Genomic DNA, 18069 nt, shown 5'->3' with positions numbered 1-18069 from the left:
AAGGATTTGGTGTCTCGTGGAGATTTATTGGATCATATATGCATGATTGAGTACATAAACAAATCTGACGTCAACATAGTCATTCATCTCCGACGTTTGGCATGAAAAGCCACCGGAGATCCTTTGCATTTACAATGTCATAATGAGATTGATTTTGTAGATGTCAAGTAGCGTTCAAGCGGAATGCCATCGGGAAATGTTAAATGTAAATAATCTAACAGGACCCCTTGAGAGACATATTTTTCGGAATACAAAGGACAGTCTACTTTGAATGTTATGTCAGCAAGACACAACATTAATGTCTTGAATCTTCGTCATATTTGTATAATGTTGTCAAAATTAATGTATTTTTCTTCAAGTTTTTAACAACTTCAAATATATTCTACAACTTGATATTTCCCAACTCGACATAGGTTTCAGGACTTGTATAATAATATGTAGCGCTCTGGGATGCAAGTTGTGGAAACCAGTCAAACGAGCTTGAGGCATTAAATGTTAGGTCACTGTTCTTTGTGATCAACACGCAGGACACTTATCAGTGTACGGCTATTGCCATTCAGCACCCGGCTGCACCTGGCTGACCAGCTCCAGAAAGATTTACTAGTGTTTTAGCAAACCCAGATCTTTTTTCTTTTGCGTTGCCAAAACTTGCCATGCTATTTTATTTAAGCGCCGACAGATTTTATATAGGTAATGTATGTGCTAAATATATATATATAGATAAAATACAAAAGTCCAAAGATGAGCTGTATAATTTACTCAACTGGTTTCACGCATGTGATTTTCAAGAGTACAGTTATACCGTTATGCTGTTTTGACGTCACAGTGCACTCTAACATAGTATGACGTCATAGTGCAATCTAACTTTGTGACGTCACAATAAGACAGGCGTAAGAGGATAGGGCAGGCGTATGACACCTACAGAAATAAGTATTGTTGTGGCAGTAAAATGTACAATACATTGTAATTGTATAAAATAATTCAATTATTTCAGGCCATTTAATTTTGGTTTGAAAGTATTAATAAAATAACTTTCTTTTATCTTTCTCAATGCATCATTGTCACATTTGTTAAACGGGAATATCACAAAATTTGGAGTTTTATTCCCGGCACACTGATCAATGTGTTGACTGAGTGGAATACACCGACAAGAGGGGTCCCTTATTTGTTGTCGGTGGACCCTCACTCTCACTCTTAGGGTGTCCCCTGTCTGTCCAATGTGTTCGGCCTTGCATCCAGCACATTGTATGACATAAATCAAGTTTTTTGAAGCACAATTCATATTCTCACGGACATAGAAAGTATTTCCGTCTTTGAATGTAAAAGAACAACATTGTAAAACATGACGGCAAGTTCCACAATTTGGTCTGTTACACTGTTTTACATTCTTGTTTTCCATGTGAGAAAGAAGCCCTAGTAAGAATCTGTTTCAGATTTTGGCTCGGTCTTTTACTTTTAATAAGTTTATTTTGTGATATTTTTTGTTTTAGTTCTTTACACTTATTTAAGGGATACAGTGTTTCCCGAACACTTCCAAATATTTCCGGGTTTGGGGGATTAAAGGTTTTAACAAAAGCGAGAACACTCTCGTTAGGTTTATCTTTAGGTTTTAAAAGATCACAACGGTTTTGTGATTTCGCCTTGTTTATTGCGTCTTCCACTATTTTTCTAGGGTAGTTTCTTTCTAATAGTGACTCCCTCAGTTCATCGAGTCTATATTGTGCAGGATCTGAATTAGATACTATCGCGCAGATTCTACGTGCTAATGAGTAAGGAACACTGTTTTTAGTATGACGGGGGTGATAGGAATTGTAATTGAGGTATTGCTTCGAATCGGTTGGTTTGTAATATGCATCTGTTTCAATGTCATTGTTTGAAATTGTAACCATTACATCTAGAAACGATAGATTGTTATCGCTCATCTATAAAGTATAGATTAAAATTGGATGGGATGTCTGCCAAATATCTATCAAACACTGTAGATCGTTTTCATTCCGATTCCACAGAACAAAACAATCATTTAAAAACCTTTTCCATTTATCTTGAAATTCCTATCCAAATTCAATGCCGAATCTTTCTTCAATTTTTGAGTACAGTAATTTTAAATCATTTACGGGCGTTATTTTGACATAAGCAGAATTCAAAGTTCGACATTTTTCTTGGATCTGTGCGCTTTTATGAACTTGAGGGAGGCCATAAAAATTACTTTCTTTCGATTCAAAATTAATACAGGGGTAGCTCGCTACTGAGCTATCAGCGGCAGAAACTTAAACTCGAGACCAACAACAGTTAATAATATTCTATTCGAATATACAAAACTATCGGACCATGGACAACAGGTCGAGCCTTGTTGTGTGCCGTCTCACTTAGATATTCATGGAAATAAAAACGTAGACACACTGGCGAAGCTAGCTATACTCCCTTCAGTCAACAAAGGGGCCAATTAGAAATCGAAGAGGTCAGAAGGCGACCTCGTAAACACTTAAAGCAACAACAACAAAAACATCAACACCTGGGTTTCTCCTGCTTTGCCTGAGATCCTCTCTGTTTGTTTTTGAAGGCAAGTCACTTTTACTTGTAACTATGCCATTTGATTAAACTTGCTTTAAAGACTTCTAACTTTGCTATGCTACTTGAAAAATGATGTGAGGTGAAATTGGGTTTAACGTCGCGTCCAAGATTATTGCACTTATATAGCGACGTGCATGCACGTGTGTGTGTGTGGCTGCTTGTACTGGTCCTGACTGATGCCGATTTATAGTAGCACTATAAATCGGCATCAGTCCGGACCAGCTCACTGAGATACCATGCCGCAGTTTAACATGAATACCCCACTCAGACACAATATACTGACTCCGAGTAGACCGGTCCTTGTTTTAGCCCCTTAATGCCTAGCGCCAGACAGGGTAACAACAAGTACCATCTTTTATCGTCTTTTGGTATGACGCGGCCGGGGATCAAACCCCGGACCTTCCGCTCTCCGGGCGGACGCTCTACCTCTAGACCACGGAGGCGGTACTTGAACAATGAACTAACGTAACGGATACATTTAAAACAAAATCGACCGTTTGGTCGCTTTATGTTATTTGCATGTAGTTAAAATAAAGATCAAATACAGTACTGAATAATTGACAGGCCCGATAAAGTAGCAGTGTTTCATAGACCAGCCTTGGTATTCCAGTCGCATGAATGTTTGATGGATAAACACCAGTTGTAAAATATACTTGAAAGATTTTTTAGTCCTTAAAATTATGTGACATGAATATTAAATTTATGATCAACTTGCGTTCTTTTTTCAAATCAGTATGTATATGTACGTGCATACAGTGGGTCGCTAAATACTGCTGTGTCTTTATGTCAGTTGATATATGTAGTAAAGTAAACCACACATGAGAGAGACATCCTTATCAGTGCGACCATACAGTTAACGTTGATAAACATATTTAAGGCATTACTCCCACCAAGCTGATCACTGTATACGCATTTGCAAGATACACAATCATACACTTTTCCATGTTACTTAAAACTAAAATAGATATCAACTATGGATCTTTGTGTGTATCATATGCTTAGTGTCATTGTGATATCACAATTGAACTTGTACAATTAAACACGTTTTTACATGTTTTGTACGGGGTATCACAATCAGACAGACGGCTAATAGGAAGGCTTAATGTCTTGTATTAGTTTCAAATTAATGGAGTGTGTACATCACTTGTCCTAACCCATCCAAACAAATTCTTTCACCTTGGCATAACCTAATAAGATTTTGGGAAGTGTGATATCATGAAGTGCGTTCAACTGACAAGACAACCCGAAACTGCAATTAATCGCATAGAATTGTTTCAATTTACACAAATTTTGAACAACCTAAAGAATGTAAAACAGGGTCAAACAGAAAACCCACCGATTCCTGTCATATGAACTTTGAACTTAAGATGTGACGCGATGCCCTGTATCGAAGTTGGTACTTTCAGTATTACATTATACTACATAACACCTAACACAGTTGACATATTGTCTAGTAAACTGTATATAATTGTCAGGAAAGTAATCGTTGCATTGCAGAAAGAACACTGCAGGTTTGGTAATGGAATTGTTGGCTAACAGACCAGATCAACAAGAGGCACATTACTATTCTAAAATATCAAGGAAGAAGGAGCTAAGGAGAACTTGTTTTTTCAAACAGAAGTTGAAATCACAGAAACACTAGAAATTGATCGTCCACACTTAATAGGAAGGCAACGCGGGACAAGGTTCCACCTATTGTGGTGAAGCTTTGTAAATTTCAACAATGAAAGATGCTCAGAAAAAGCATCATGAAAAGATAGGGCACTAACTCAGCTATTGGAAAACAATATCTGAAGTTATTCAAGAGCGAAGAGGATTTCTGTTGCTATTTTTCAAGACGGTGAGTCCGGAAAAAAGAAAAGCAACATTGGTGAGAGACAAATTGTGTGTCGAAGGAAATATGAAGAGAGGCCATGATTCGTATTGCCCCAGGGAGGAATGCCAGAAGAATACCCAAGTAGACAATCAGAAGATTGTATTCATGGAACATTAATGGTGGGTTTGAAACTTGAAACTTGTATTATGATGTTATCTTTCAGTGTGAATGTTGGATTGAAAACAACAGCGATGGCTTTATATATTACGAGATCAAAATTAGAAATAAACAAGGTGAATATATTGCTAATTCAACATTCGTTAGACAGTATTGGTATGATTTGTTCTTCGAACTCGAAAATCTAAGAGGTATGTGCCTTGATTGTGGTGAAGTTCATAGCTGTGGGGATGGGGTGGGGGGTAGACTATTCGCTCGTCACGCCGAAGACCATGCTTCGACGAGCCCTTAAGAGATCTGGGGTAAAATAGGTCTTCAGCAACCAATGCTTGCCGTTAAAGGCGACCATGCTTGTCGTAAGAGGCGACCAACGGGATCGGGTGATCAGGCTCGCTGACTTGGTTGATGCACGTCATCGTATCCCAATTGCGTAGATCGATGCTCATGATGTCAATCACTGGATTGTCTGGCCCAGACTCGATTATTTACAGACCGCCGTCATTTTGTGGGAATATTGCTGAGTGCGGCGTTAAACAACAAACAAACAAACCAAAACCATGGTACGATATCCCTACATGGACACAATGTGTTAAGCGCCTTTCTGGTGTTCCCCGCCATGATACTGTAGCGGCCCGGACCCAAACTTCTGATAAACCTTGACGTCTGGATGTAAATGAGAGTCAAAACACTTTTTTTCAACGAATAATTAGTTTTTATTCATGTGGGTATAACAATACCTTATATGGACAACACAATGCTTCCAAATAAATAGATCCCTCTGATTTTTAAGGTTTATTTGTAAGGTCCAGTGTCTGGGCAAAATAATTGTTGCCTGTAACTATAATGGTAGTTTACTGATATATATACATATAGATGGCCTCTTTATCTGAATAACTTTACAGTTACTAAGATAGCAATTTGTGTCTGTTTTCAAAATGCAGTCTATTTACAGAAATGATTACGTAAGGACAAGGGGAACTTTTGGGCTGAATTATCTGCCCTTTGATTGAAACTGACCAAAGTCGGAATGACCCAGTATGGATCTCATTGTATTTATAGGTGTGATAAAATGGTCACATGTCTGTTTTTGACCAATCAGATAACGAGAAATTACGTCTCTTTAAGTCCTTATTCCTTTGAGGGATCTACTTTCACAACATAAAATCACTGAAATAAAGAGGAAGACAAACCATCTCAGGAGGTGATTTGGTATGAAAATGAGTATTTATACCAATCAATTAATTATGTCTAATTGATTCACTAATTGCCTTTCAATATCACAAGATAAACAATTACTTCCTGCTACGTCGAAGCTTCGTCCTTGCTGCCTGCCAAGAGGACGTAATAACAAGCAACATCGATTTGGAATTACGATTGAGGAAGAGGAAGAGTTCAAGTGTCAAGAGGCAATTGGAATTTATCTGATACATAAGACGTTTAATAACACAAATTGGCCACTGGCATGCTTTGACAGAAGCACTGGATGTCATATTTATGAGAGACATGTTCTTAAATAGTCACGCTAAATATTGCGCATGAATACATCAGCGAAGATTACATAGTTCCTGGTGTAAGAATTAACATTAACTTTAATACACGTCTTGAAATATAATCAAATATGATTCTGGGTTCCCCTGGACATAGTTAATTAGATTAAATAAACTTTATAATGCAAAATGCTAGGCTTTAGCCAAATTGAGTAACTTCATTGCGACCTAAGCTAGCTGTCACAAAGTTAAAATAGCAGGCGTGGGCGAAACACGTAGTTCAGCCCTGATCACAAATTCACACAAATATTGATAAATATAGAGCTGCCAAGGGATTGTGATATGTTTGTTGAAGAACGAAGGTATGGTTAATCTGTATCTGATGGTTAATTTGCGTAACTGTGTGCTTAGAACGATGAATTCTTCAAAAGTTACGGTCAATGCAAAAACTCTTGAAAAAGTAAACACGATCGTTTTGACAGGCACGTTGTTGACATGTCCTAAACAATATGCGTAACATGATAACATGGACATATGATTATTTTTACGAGATAACAGTGTGCTATGAAGCTCTATAACAGCATACTATGATCCTCTGATAGATTTCTTACCAAAACGGGATTCAAAACATTGAATTACGTGAAAACAAGGTTGGCAAAAATATATATATATATTCCTGCAAAACCTAATTACAGTTTACAGGATAATTATGACATAATAACCATCAAAAATAGATCAGGGAAATATTTAGGAAATATTTTTTATTTTTATTTTTACAAGCTGACATAACTTACACATTTTATGATAAAGATACATTAATTATCTATATATCTTCTTCGTGATGGCCATCACAATATTGCTGGAATACTGCGAAAAGTGGCATAAACCATACACACTCACTCACTCACTCACAGCTAAAGAGACTTAGGAGACTAAACAGTATAAGCTTATTGCTTAGGAGACTTAACACTAAAAGCCGAACTAATATAATCAATAACAATGATCACTAATCATGATACAAGCGATGCAACCATTTCCCCAGCAACAATGCACGGCATGAGTTTGTTCTGAAGAAAGGTGTATACATATGACAAGGATGGTCCACAGGAACAAGAACGTATCAAACCGGCTAGGCGCCACAAAGAAGAGCTCTGCATTTAATAGGTTCTGGCTGTGATAAAAACATAAAGAGCCAGTCATATACTCTGCCCCGTCAACTTGATTACTTATCCATATTTTGTAGGACTGCTCATGAGCCACCCACAGTGGTTACATGAGGAATCCATCTTATAAACACACAGACAGACAGACAGACAGTTTATTCAGTAAGAAGGCCATAGGCCAATAATACAGACAATGGTTGATTGCATGAACTACGCATGCCAAGGAAGTAGTCGATTTAAGTTTCTCTTAGCCGTTGGAATTTATATAGATATAAACATGTGTTATATACAACATCAAAGTTTTCTGATGAAATAATTTTAGTAAAAGATGTTACAGTTTGAATCTTGATATACTGTTTAAGATACATATTTCTTAGGGCTGAATAACGCTCACATACAAGTAAAACATGAAATTCATCTTCAATAGAAGATATACCATTTTCTATACAATATTTACATAATCGTTCAGTGTATGGGACATTTGTGTATCTCCCAAAGTCAATTGCAAGTTTAAACTTTCTACATCTGAAACGAGTCATACATGTTCTCAGATGTACTGGTAAGGGGAGTGTAAGATATTTTTTTTACGTTTAACAGGGATTTAAAATGTTCACTGTTTTGTACACATTGCTGAGAAACACAGGCGTTTTTAGAACTGCCTTATTGATTTGTATGGCACATGCCTTGCAGTTAGCTCCTGGGTGTGTGAATCAAGTTTGCCATTACCATATTTTCAATGCATTCAGAAACCCAAGCTGTAACTGAAATTCTTGGCAGAAACGAACATCATCGCACATTCATCTAACGTCTAAAGTAATAGACATGTAATATTTGGGAGTCTTAATTGCCTAAATACATTAGCTTATGCATGGTCTTGCAGTGGATACCATACATGAAATCATACAACCTTGCATGTAGCAATAGCTACTTGCCATGAACGATGCTTCGAACAGTACTGAAGTTCCATCATGGTTTGTCAGTAAAATAACAGGGACATATTAACTCAACAAGTCCTAAGATCACAACAGTTATCAGTGAACCTTTAATCACTGGAGTCACTGTCCTAACCTTTCTCTGTTAGACAGCAGTGAGAAGACACCTAACAGAGAAGGCGAAGGATGTTAAAATGAATATTACATTAACTAAATGTATCATTAAACAGGTTCAAACAAATGTTACAGAATAGATACAATTTGGGTGCATGTATGCATTTCATGCTTATAAACAACGGATGACATGACTCATGAAAATGATTTTGCTCAATCGCTGTTTTTGGTCTTCTTTTGTAAATGCTGTGGGTGTGTGTGCCTAAAGAGCGTAAAGAGTGAATAGTCCAGTGCCTAATGGATTATTGTCTCACTGTTCAATAAAAAGGTTTTGGGCCGAGACATTTAACACTGCCCCCGCTGATCTGCATATTTCGCAACTGTTCCTCTTTACTTGTAAGCAGCAGAACGTGAGGTGAAATGGGGTTCAACGTCGCGTCCAAGTTTATTGCACTTATATAGCGACGTGCATGCATGTGTGTGGTTGTGTCTGCTCCTACATTTTGCCTGTTTTGACTAGTGATTTGCAAGATATGCTTTTGTATTTTGTCTGTAACATTTTCGTATAAGCATAGTCAGAACTCGTCACACCGTGAGTCAACATTGTTGGTTCGTATTTAAAGACGTTCAAGCGGTATGTATTCTGGCTATTCCAAAAGATTGTGTTTTCGTATAATTCTTTTACCAAAGACTTTATCCCCTATGAAGCTTTATACATACATGTATCACGTACATGTATAATAGAGAATCTGTCTTTGATTCAAATGACATTTAAGCATATAAAAACACCAGGTAAGTGTCACATTAGCATATTAACATACATCTTTGAAGTATTCTCGAATGACTTTCATTATGCAACTGTCTTCCTCTTACTACCCGTGGGGTTCACCAAAGTGGTAAGACCCGTGAAGATCCGGGGTGGAATAGGTCTTCAGCAACCCATGCTTGCCGTAAAAGGCGTCTATGCTTGTTTAGGCGACTAACGGGATCGGGTGGTCAGGCTCGCTGACATGATTGATGCACGTCATTGATCCCAATCTCGTGGATCCATGCTTATATCAATCACCGGATTGTCTGGTCCAAGCTCGATTATTCACAGACCGCCGTCTTATTGCTGGAATATTGCTGAGTGGGGCGTTAAACAACAAACAAACAAAATTGGTAAAGGTCTGAGAGAAGCATCACCTCAGGCTTTCCCCCCACATTAAGCTGACACACCCCGATATGAATGGGATACAGTTCAAAGCGGTGTTAACCCACCTCACTCACTTCGTCTCAAATCTGCTCCTCCACTTCAAGATTGATTTGAGATCATGTATCTCTGTAATAATATGAATTGAAGCTTGCCAATTGTATTTTTCTGTTTCTAAGATAATGAAGTTTTCCCCAAAAATGAGAAGTAATTTTCACCCATAAGGTCCCTTATCTCATGGTGGTCACATATACCAACTGTTGATTACAGGCTATAAGCATATCTCTTCATGGTATGTGGTCTATCACATATCCTTATTAATGTAGTGGATTTGCGAGCTCTGCTGTTTCAAGGTTTCACAATTTTCAAATGAAACATTTCAATGTCCTCCAAATATCAGACAATACTGTCTTCAACGAAATTGTAATAAACCATCGTCTCAAAGTACACTTAGATATATCGAGAGTTGTTTAAATTACTTTGACTGTACTGTGTCTGACATACAAATCATATCTTTGCAGAAGCTGTTGTATGTTTCAGAAGAGAACATTCATTCCTTGATAAGTGTTCAGACTGTATTAAGTTACGTTAACTAGGAATAGGGAACAACTTTTTCACAGTCAGCCTCAGCTGGTCCCACCACTAGGCATTCGGATTAAACAACACATTACAGCTGCCAATATTAATCTTGATAAAATTTCCCCCTTCAGGCTTTTGTCTTCTCCTCCTTGGCAACTTGTCAGACCGGAAGTAAACTTTACTCTCACAAATTTTAAAAAATCAGACACAAATCAATTGATATATCAGCAAGAATATGTACAAGTTAGAACTAAATACGAATCCCACCGTTCCATTTTTTCAGATGGATCCAAGGACGGTAGCACAGTCTCCAGTCCTGCTGTCATTGGATCCAGAACCGTATCATACCAATTACCAGATCATAGCTCAATTTTCACCGCTGACGCCAAAGCAATATTAACTGCTTTGGAATATATCCAAAAACAGTCCGGTTGTAAACGGTTCATCATCTTTTCTGATTCATTATCGTGTCTACTGGCAATCAAATCTAGCTCTTCACATCATCCATTCATTTTAGATATTTTAGAATTATATAATGACCTTGCTAATGACATCGTCATTTGCTGGTTGCCCAGTCATTTTGGAATCACGGGTAACACTATGGCTGATGCCGCAGCAAAGGCACTTCTAAAAAAATCTGTGACACCACTTCTTCTACCATACAGTGACTACAAACCTGTTATTAGATGCTATATCAAAGACCTAATGCAGAAGAAGTGGAACACCCAAGTAGATATTAACATATTACATGCAATAAAACCAACTATTGGTTACACCTACTTGGGTTGTCAGTCCAGTCATTATGCGACGATGTCGTATTGGCCATTCGCGTTATACACATGAGTATTTATTGCAAGGTGGAGATCCTCCATTCTGTGTCCCTTGTGATGAAAGAATCACAGTCAAACATGTCCTGCTTGACTATTGATTTTTCCATCACAAGGGATAATTATTTCCAGGTTTCATCCTTAAAGGATCTTTTTAATGTAAGTCCTCATTTAATTCTTGGATTTTTAAAAGAAATTGAGTTAATAGATAAATTTTGATTATATGCATTGTAAAAAGTATGTGATTTTCATTTGGTAGAATGATTCGATAACTGTGATTATTTGTGGCTGTACCTTCAAAGGGGGTGGAAGTATCATAAATAATTGTCCCCCTGTGAGGGTGCGTAAGTCCCACTTCCTTCAAAGTATGTTTCATTTCCCTGGATTTTAATAGTAGAATGCTTGTTGTTTTTTTAAATACTTTGGCTTCAAATGTCTAACAATCACCAGTAGCCAGAGGGATGGTGTAAATCCTACTGGGGTAAGTCCCCGTGGTCCCTAGTATGGTGTCCTAACTTTGGTTGCTGGTGATCTCTAGCCCATGTTTACAATGTATTGTTCAGAGTAGTCACATTTTCATGGTAACGTGCAAGTTTTAAATCTATATCTGTGTTAGTCTAGTGCTTTTATTGTCCTTTGTCGACAGATTTTAATAACTATATGAATGTATTATTACTGTATAACTTGATTTATTCACTACATGGCTGAAATATTGCCGATGTGACTTTAAATCTTAACTCACTCACTTACACTGTCATCCGTTGTTTATAAGAATGAAATACACCCTTACGCCCAAATTGTACCCATTCTGTAACATTTGTTTGAACCTGTTTAACGATACATTTAGTTATTATAATATTCATTTTAATATCCTTTGCCTTTCTCTGTTAGATGTCTTCTCATTGTTGTCTAACAGAGAAAGGTTAGGACAGTGACTCCAGTGATCAAAGGTTACCTGATAAGTGTTGTGATCTTAGGACTTAGGTTCGTTGAGTTAATATTTCCCTGTTATTTTATTGACAAACCATGATGGAACTTCAATATTGTTCGAAGCCCTCGTTCGTAACATGTAGCTACTACTACATGTTGTAAACGTGCCAGGTTTTATGATTTAAATTATTGTATCCACTGCATGACCATGCCTATTGACATGAACGTTTGAATGACAAAGGTGATTTGGGCCTTATCGCTGTTCTACTTTGTTACATTTGTGAAATTGTGTCTGTCGCAGTGAGTGAGTGAGTGACATGGCGCAGGGTGGTGATGTGGGCAGTGCCGCCATTTAACTTTGTAAGTATAGCATAAGCTAATGTATTTAGGCAATTTAGACTCCCAAATATTACATGTCTATTACTTTAGACGTTAGATGAATGTGCGATGATGTTCGTTTCTGCCAAGTATTTCAGTAACAGTTTGGGTTTCTGAATGCATTGAAAATATTGTAATGGCAAACTTGATTCACACACCCAGGAGCTAACTGCAAGGCATGTGCCATACAAATCAATAAGGCAGTTCTAAAAACGCCTGTGTTTCTCAGCAATGTGTACAAAACAGTGAACATTTTAAATCCCTGTTAAATGTAAAAAAAATATCTTACACTCCCCTTACCAGTACATCTGAGAACATGTATGACTCGTTTCAGATGTAGAAAGTTTAAACTTGCAATTGACTTTGGGAGATACACAAATGTCCCATACACTGAACGATTATGTAAATATTGTATCGAAAATGGTATATCTTTTATTGAAGATGAATTTCATGTTTTACTTGTATGTGAGCGTTATTCAGCCCTAAGAAATATGTATCTTAAACAGTATATCAAGATTCAAACTGTAACATCTTTTACTAAAATTATTTCATCAGAAAACTTTGATGTTGTATATAACACGTGTTTATACCTATATAAAGTCGAACGGCTAAGAGAAACTTAAATCGACTACTTCCTTGGCATGCGTAGTTCATGCAATCAACCATTGTCTGTATTATTGGCCTATGGCCTTCTTACTGAATAAACTGTCTGTCTGTCTGTCTGTGTGTTTATAAGATGGATTCCTCATGTAACCACTGTGGGTGGCTCATGAGCAGTCCTACAAAATATGGATAAGTAATCAAGTTGACGGGGCAGAGTATATGACTGGCTCTTTATGTTTTTATCACTGCCAGAACCTATTAAATGCAGAGCTCTTCTTTGTGGCACCTAGCCGGTTTGATACGTTCTGGTTCCTGTGGACCATCCTTGTCATATGTATACACCTTTCTTCAGAACAAACTCATGCAATGCATTGTTGCTGGGGAAATGGTTGCATCGCTTGTATCATGATTAGTGATCATTGTTATTGATTATATTAGTTCGGCTTTTACTGTTAAGTCTCCTAAGCAATAAGCTTATACTGTTTAGTCTCCTAAGTCTCTTTAGCTGTGAGTGAGTGAGTGAGTGTGTATGGTTTATGCCACTTTTCGCAGTATTCCAGCAATATTGGGATGGCCATCACGAAGAAGATATATAAATAAATTAATGTATCTTATTCATAAAATGTGTAAGTTATGTCAGCTTGTAAAAATAAAAAATATTTCCTAAATATTTCCCTGATGTATTTTTGATGGTTATTATGTCATAATTATCCTGTAAACTGTAATTAGGTTTTGCAGGAATATATATATTTGCCAACCTCGTTTTCACGTAATTCAATGTTTTGAATCCCGTTTTGGTAAGAAATCTATCAGAGGATCATAGTATGCTGTTATAGAGCTTCATAGCACACTGTTATCTCGTAAAAATAATCATATGTCCATGCTATCATGTTACGCATATTTTTTAGGACATGTCAACAACGTGCTCTGTCAAAACGATCGTGTTTACTTTTTCAAGAGTTTTTGCATTGACCGTAACTTTTGAAGAATTCATCGTTCTAAGCACACAGTTACGCAAATTAACCATCAGATACATATTAACCATACCTTCGTTCTTCAACAAACATATCACAATCCCTTGGCAGCTCGATATTTATCCATATTTGTGTGAATTTGTGATCAGGGCTGAACTACGTGTTTCGCCCACGCCTGCTATTTTAACTTTGTGACAGCTAGCTTAGGTCGCAATGAAGTTACTCAATTTGGCTAAAGCCTAGCATTTTGCATTATAAAGTTTATTTAATCTAATGAACTATGTCCAGGGGAACCCAGAATCATATTTGATTATATTTCAAGACGTGTATTAAAGTTACTGTTAATTCTTACACCAGGAACTATGTAATCTTCGCTGATGTAAGGACAAGGGGAACTTTTGGGATGAATTATCTGCCCTTTGATTGAAACTGACCAAAGTCGGAATGACCCAGTATGGATCTCATTGTATTTATAGGTGTGATAAAATGGTCACATGTCTGTTTTTGACCAATCAGATAACGAGAAATTACGTCTCTTTAAGTCCTTATTCCTTTGAGGGATCTACTTTCACAACGTAAAATCACTGAAATAAAGAGGAAGACAAACCATCTCAGGAAATGAGTATTTATACCAATCAATTAATTATGTCTAATTGATTCACTAATTGCCTTTCAATATCACAAGATAAACAATTACTTCCTGCTACGTCGAAGCTTCGTCCTTGCTGCCTGCCAAGAGGACGTAATCACAAGCCACATCGACTTGGAATTACGATTGAGGAAGAGGAAGAGGAAGAGTTCAAGTGTCAAGAGGCAATTGGAATTTATCTGATACATAAGACGTTTAATAACACGAATTGGCCACTGGCATGCTTTGACAGAAGCACTGGATGTCATATTTATGAGAGACATGTTCTTAAATAGTCACGCTAAATATTGCGCATGAATACATCAGCGAAGATTACATAGTTCCTGGTGTAAGAATTAACAGTAACTTTAATACACGTCTTGAAATATAATCAAATATGATTCTGGGTTCCCCTGGACATAGTTCATTAGATTAAATAAACTTTATAATGCAAAATGCTAGGCTTTAGCCAAATTGAGTAACTTCATTGCGACCTAAGCTAGCTGTCACAAAGTTAAAATAGCAGGCGTGGGCGAAACACGTAGTTCAGCCCTGATCACAAATTCACACAAATATGGATAAATATCGAGCTGCCAAGGGATTGTGATATGTTTGTTGAAGAACGAAGGTATGGTTAATATGTATCTGATGGTTAATTTGCGTAACTGTGTGCTTAGAACGATGAATTCTTCAAAAGTTACGGTCAATGCAAAAACTCTTGAAAAAGTAAACACGATCGTTTTGACAGGCACGTTGTTGACATGTCCTAAAAAATATGCGTAACATGATAGCATGGACATATGATTATTTTTACGAGATAACAGTGTGCTATGAAGCTCTATAACAGCATACTATGATCCTCTGATAGATTTCTTACCAAAACGGGATTCAAAACATTGAATTACGTGAAAACGAGGTTGGCAAATATATATATTCCTGCAAAACCTAATTACAGTTTACAGGATAATTATGACATAATAACCATCAAAAATACATCAGGGAAATATTTAGGAAATATTTTTTATTTTTACAAGCTGACATAACTTACACATTTTATGAATAAGATACATTAATTTATTTATATATCTTCTTCGTGATGGCCATCCCAATATTGCTGGAATACTGCGAAAAGTGGCATAAACCATACACACTCACTCACTCACTCACAGCTAAAGAGACTTAGGAGACTAAACAGTATAAGCTTATTGCTTAGGAGACTTAACAGTAAAAGCCGAACTAATATAATCAATAACAATGATCACTAATCATGATACAAGCGATGCAACCATTTCCCCAGCAACAATGCATTGCATGAGTTTGTTCTGAAGAAAGGTGTATACATATGACAAGGATGGTCCACAGGAACCAGAACGTATCAAACCGGCTAGGTGCCACAAAGAAGAGCTCTGCATTTAATAGGTTCTGGCAGTGATAAAAACATAAAGAGCCAGTCATATACTCTGCCCCGTCAACTTGATTACTTATCCATATTTTGTAGGACTGCTCATGAGCCACCCACAGTGGTTACATGAGGAATCCATCTTATAAACACACAGACAGACAGACAGACAGTTTATTCAGTAAGAAGGCCATAGGCCAATAATACAGACAATGGTTGATTGCATGAACTACGCATGCCAAGGAAGTAGTCGATTTAAGTTTCTCTTAGCCGTTCGACTTTATATAGGTATAAACACGTGTTATATACAACATCAAAGTTTTCTGATGAAATAATTTTAGTAAAAGATGTTACAGTTTGAATCTTGATATACTGTTTAAGATACATATTTCTTAGGGCTGAATAACGCTCACATACAAGTAAAACATGAAATTCATTTTCAATAAAAGATATACCATTTTCGATACAATATTTACATAATCGTTCAGTGTATGGGACATTTGTGTATCTCCCAAAGTCAATTGCAAGTTTAATCTTTCTACATCTGAAACGAGTCATACATGTTCTCAGATGTACTGGTAAGGGGAGTGTAAGATATTTTTTTTACATTTAACAGGGATTTAAAATGTTCACTGTTTTGTACACATTGCTGAGAAACACAGGCGTTTTTAGAACTGCCTTATTGATTTGTATGGCACATGCCTTGCAGTTAGCTCCTGGGTGTGTGAATCAAGTTTGCCATTACAATATTTTCAATGCATTCAGAAACCCAAACTGTTACTGAAATACTTGGCAGAAACGAACATCATCGCACATTCATCTAACGTCTAAAGTAATAGACATGTAATATTTGGGAGTCTTAATGGCCTAAATACATTAGCTTATGCTATACTAACGAACTTAAATGGCGACACTGCCCACATCACCACCCTGCGCCATGTCACTCACTCACCCACTCTCTATAAGGCCCAAATCACCTTTGTGATTGAAACGTTCATGTCAAAAGGCATGGTTTTGCAGTGGATACCATACATGAAATCATACAACCTGGCATGTAGCAGTAGCTACTTGTCATGAACGATGCTTTGAACAGTACTGAAGTTCCATCATGGTTTGTCAGTAAAATAACAGGGACATATTAACTCAACAAGTCCTAAGATCACAACAGTTATCAGGGAACCTTTAATCCCTGGAGTCACTGTCCTAACCTTTCTCTGTTAGACAGCAGTGAGAAGACACCTAACAGAGAAGGCGAAGGATGTTAAAATGAATATTACAATAACTAAATGTATCATTAAACAGGTTCAAAGAAATGTTACAGAATAGATACAATTTGGGTGTATGTATGTATTTCATGCTTATAAACAACGGATGACATGACTCATGAAAATGATTTTGCTCAATCGCTGTTTTTGGTCTTCTTTTGTAAATGCTGTGGGTGTGTGTGCCTAAAGAACGTAAAGAGTGAATAGTCCAGTGCCTAATGGATTATTGTCTCACTGTTCAATAAAAAGGTTTTGGGCCGAGACATTTAACACTGCCCCCGCTGATCTGCATATTTCGCAACTGTTCCTCTTTACTTGTAAGCAGCAGAACGTGAGGTGAATTGGGGTTTAACGTCGCGTCCAAGTTTATTGCACTTATATAGCGACGTGCATGCATGTGTGTGGTTGTGGCTGCTCCTACATTTTGCCTGTTTTGACTAGTGATTTGCAAGATATGCTTTTGTATTTTGTCTGTAACATTTTCGAATAAGCATAGTCAGAACTCGTCTCAACGTGAGTCAACATTGTTGGTTCGTATTTAAAGACGTTCAAGCGGTATGTATTCTGGCTATTCCAAAAGATTGTGTTTTCGTATAATTCTTTTACCAACGACTATATCCCCTATGAAGCTTTATACATACATGTATCATGTACAAGTATAATAGAGAATCTGTCTTTGAATCAAATGACATTTAAGCATATAAAAACACCAGGTAAGTGTCACATTAGCATATTAACATACATCTATGAAGTGCTTGGTGTTAAGGCGACTAACGGGATCGGGTGGTCAGGCTCGCTGACATGATTGATGCACGTCATTGATCCCAATCGCGTGGATCCATGCTCATGATATCAATCACCCGATTGTCTGGTCCAAGCCCGATTATTCACAGACCGCCGTCTTATTGCTGGAATATTGCTGAGCGGGGCGTTAAACAACAAACAAACCAAATTGGTAAAGGTCTGAGAGATGCATCACCTGAGGCTTTCCCCACACATTAAGCTGACACGCCCCGCTATAAATGGGATACAGT

This window comes from Haliotis cracherodii, unplaced genomic scaffold (assembly GCF_022045235.1).
Source record: "Haliotis cracherodii isolate W230 unplaced genomic scaffold, xgHalCrac1.p SCAF_11, whole genome shotgun sequence".
Lineage (NCBI taxonomy): Eukaryota > Metazoa > Mollusca > Gastropoda > Lepetellida > Haliotidae > Haliotis > Haliotis cracherodii.
The sequence above is the reverse complement of the archived record's forward strand: the minus strand, read 5'-3'. Positions refer to the sequence as shown.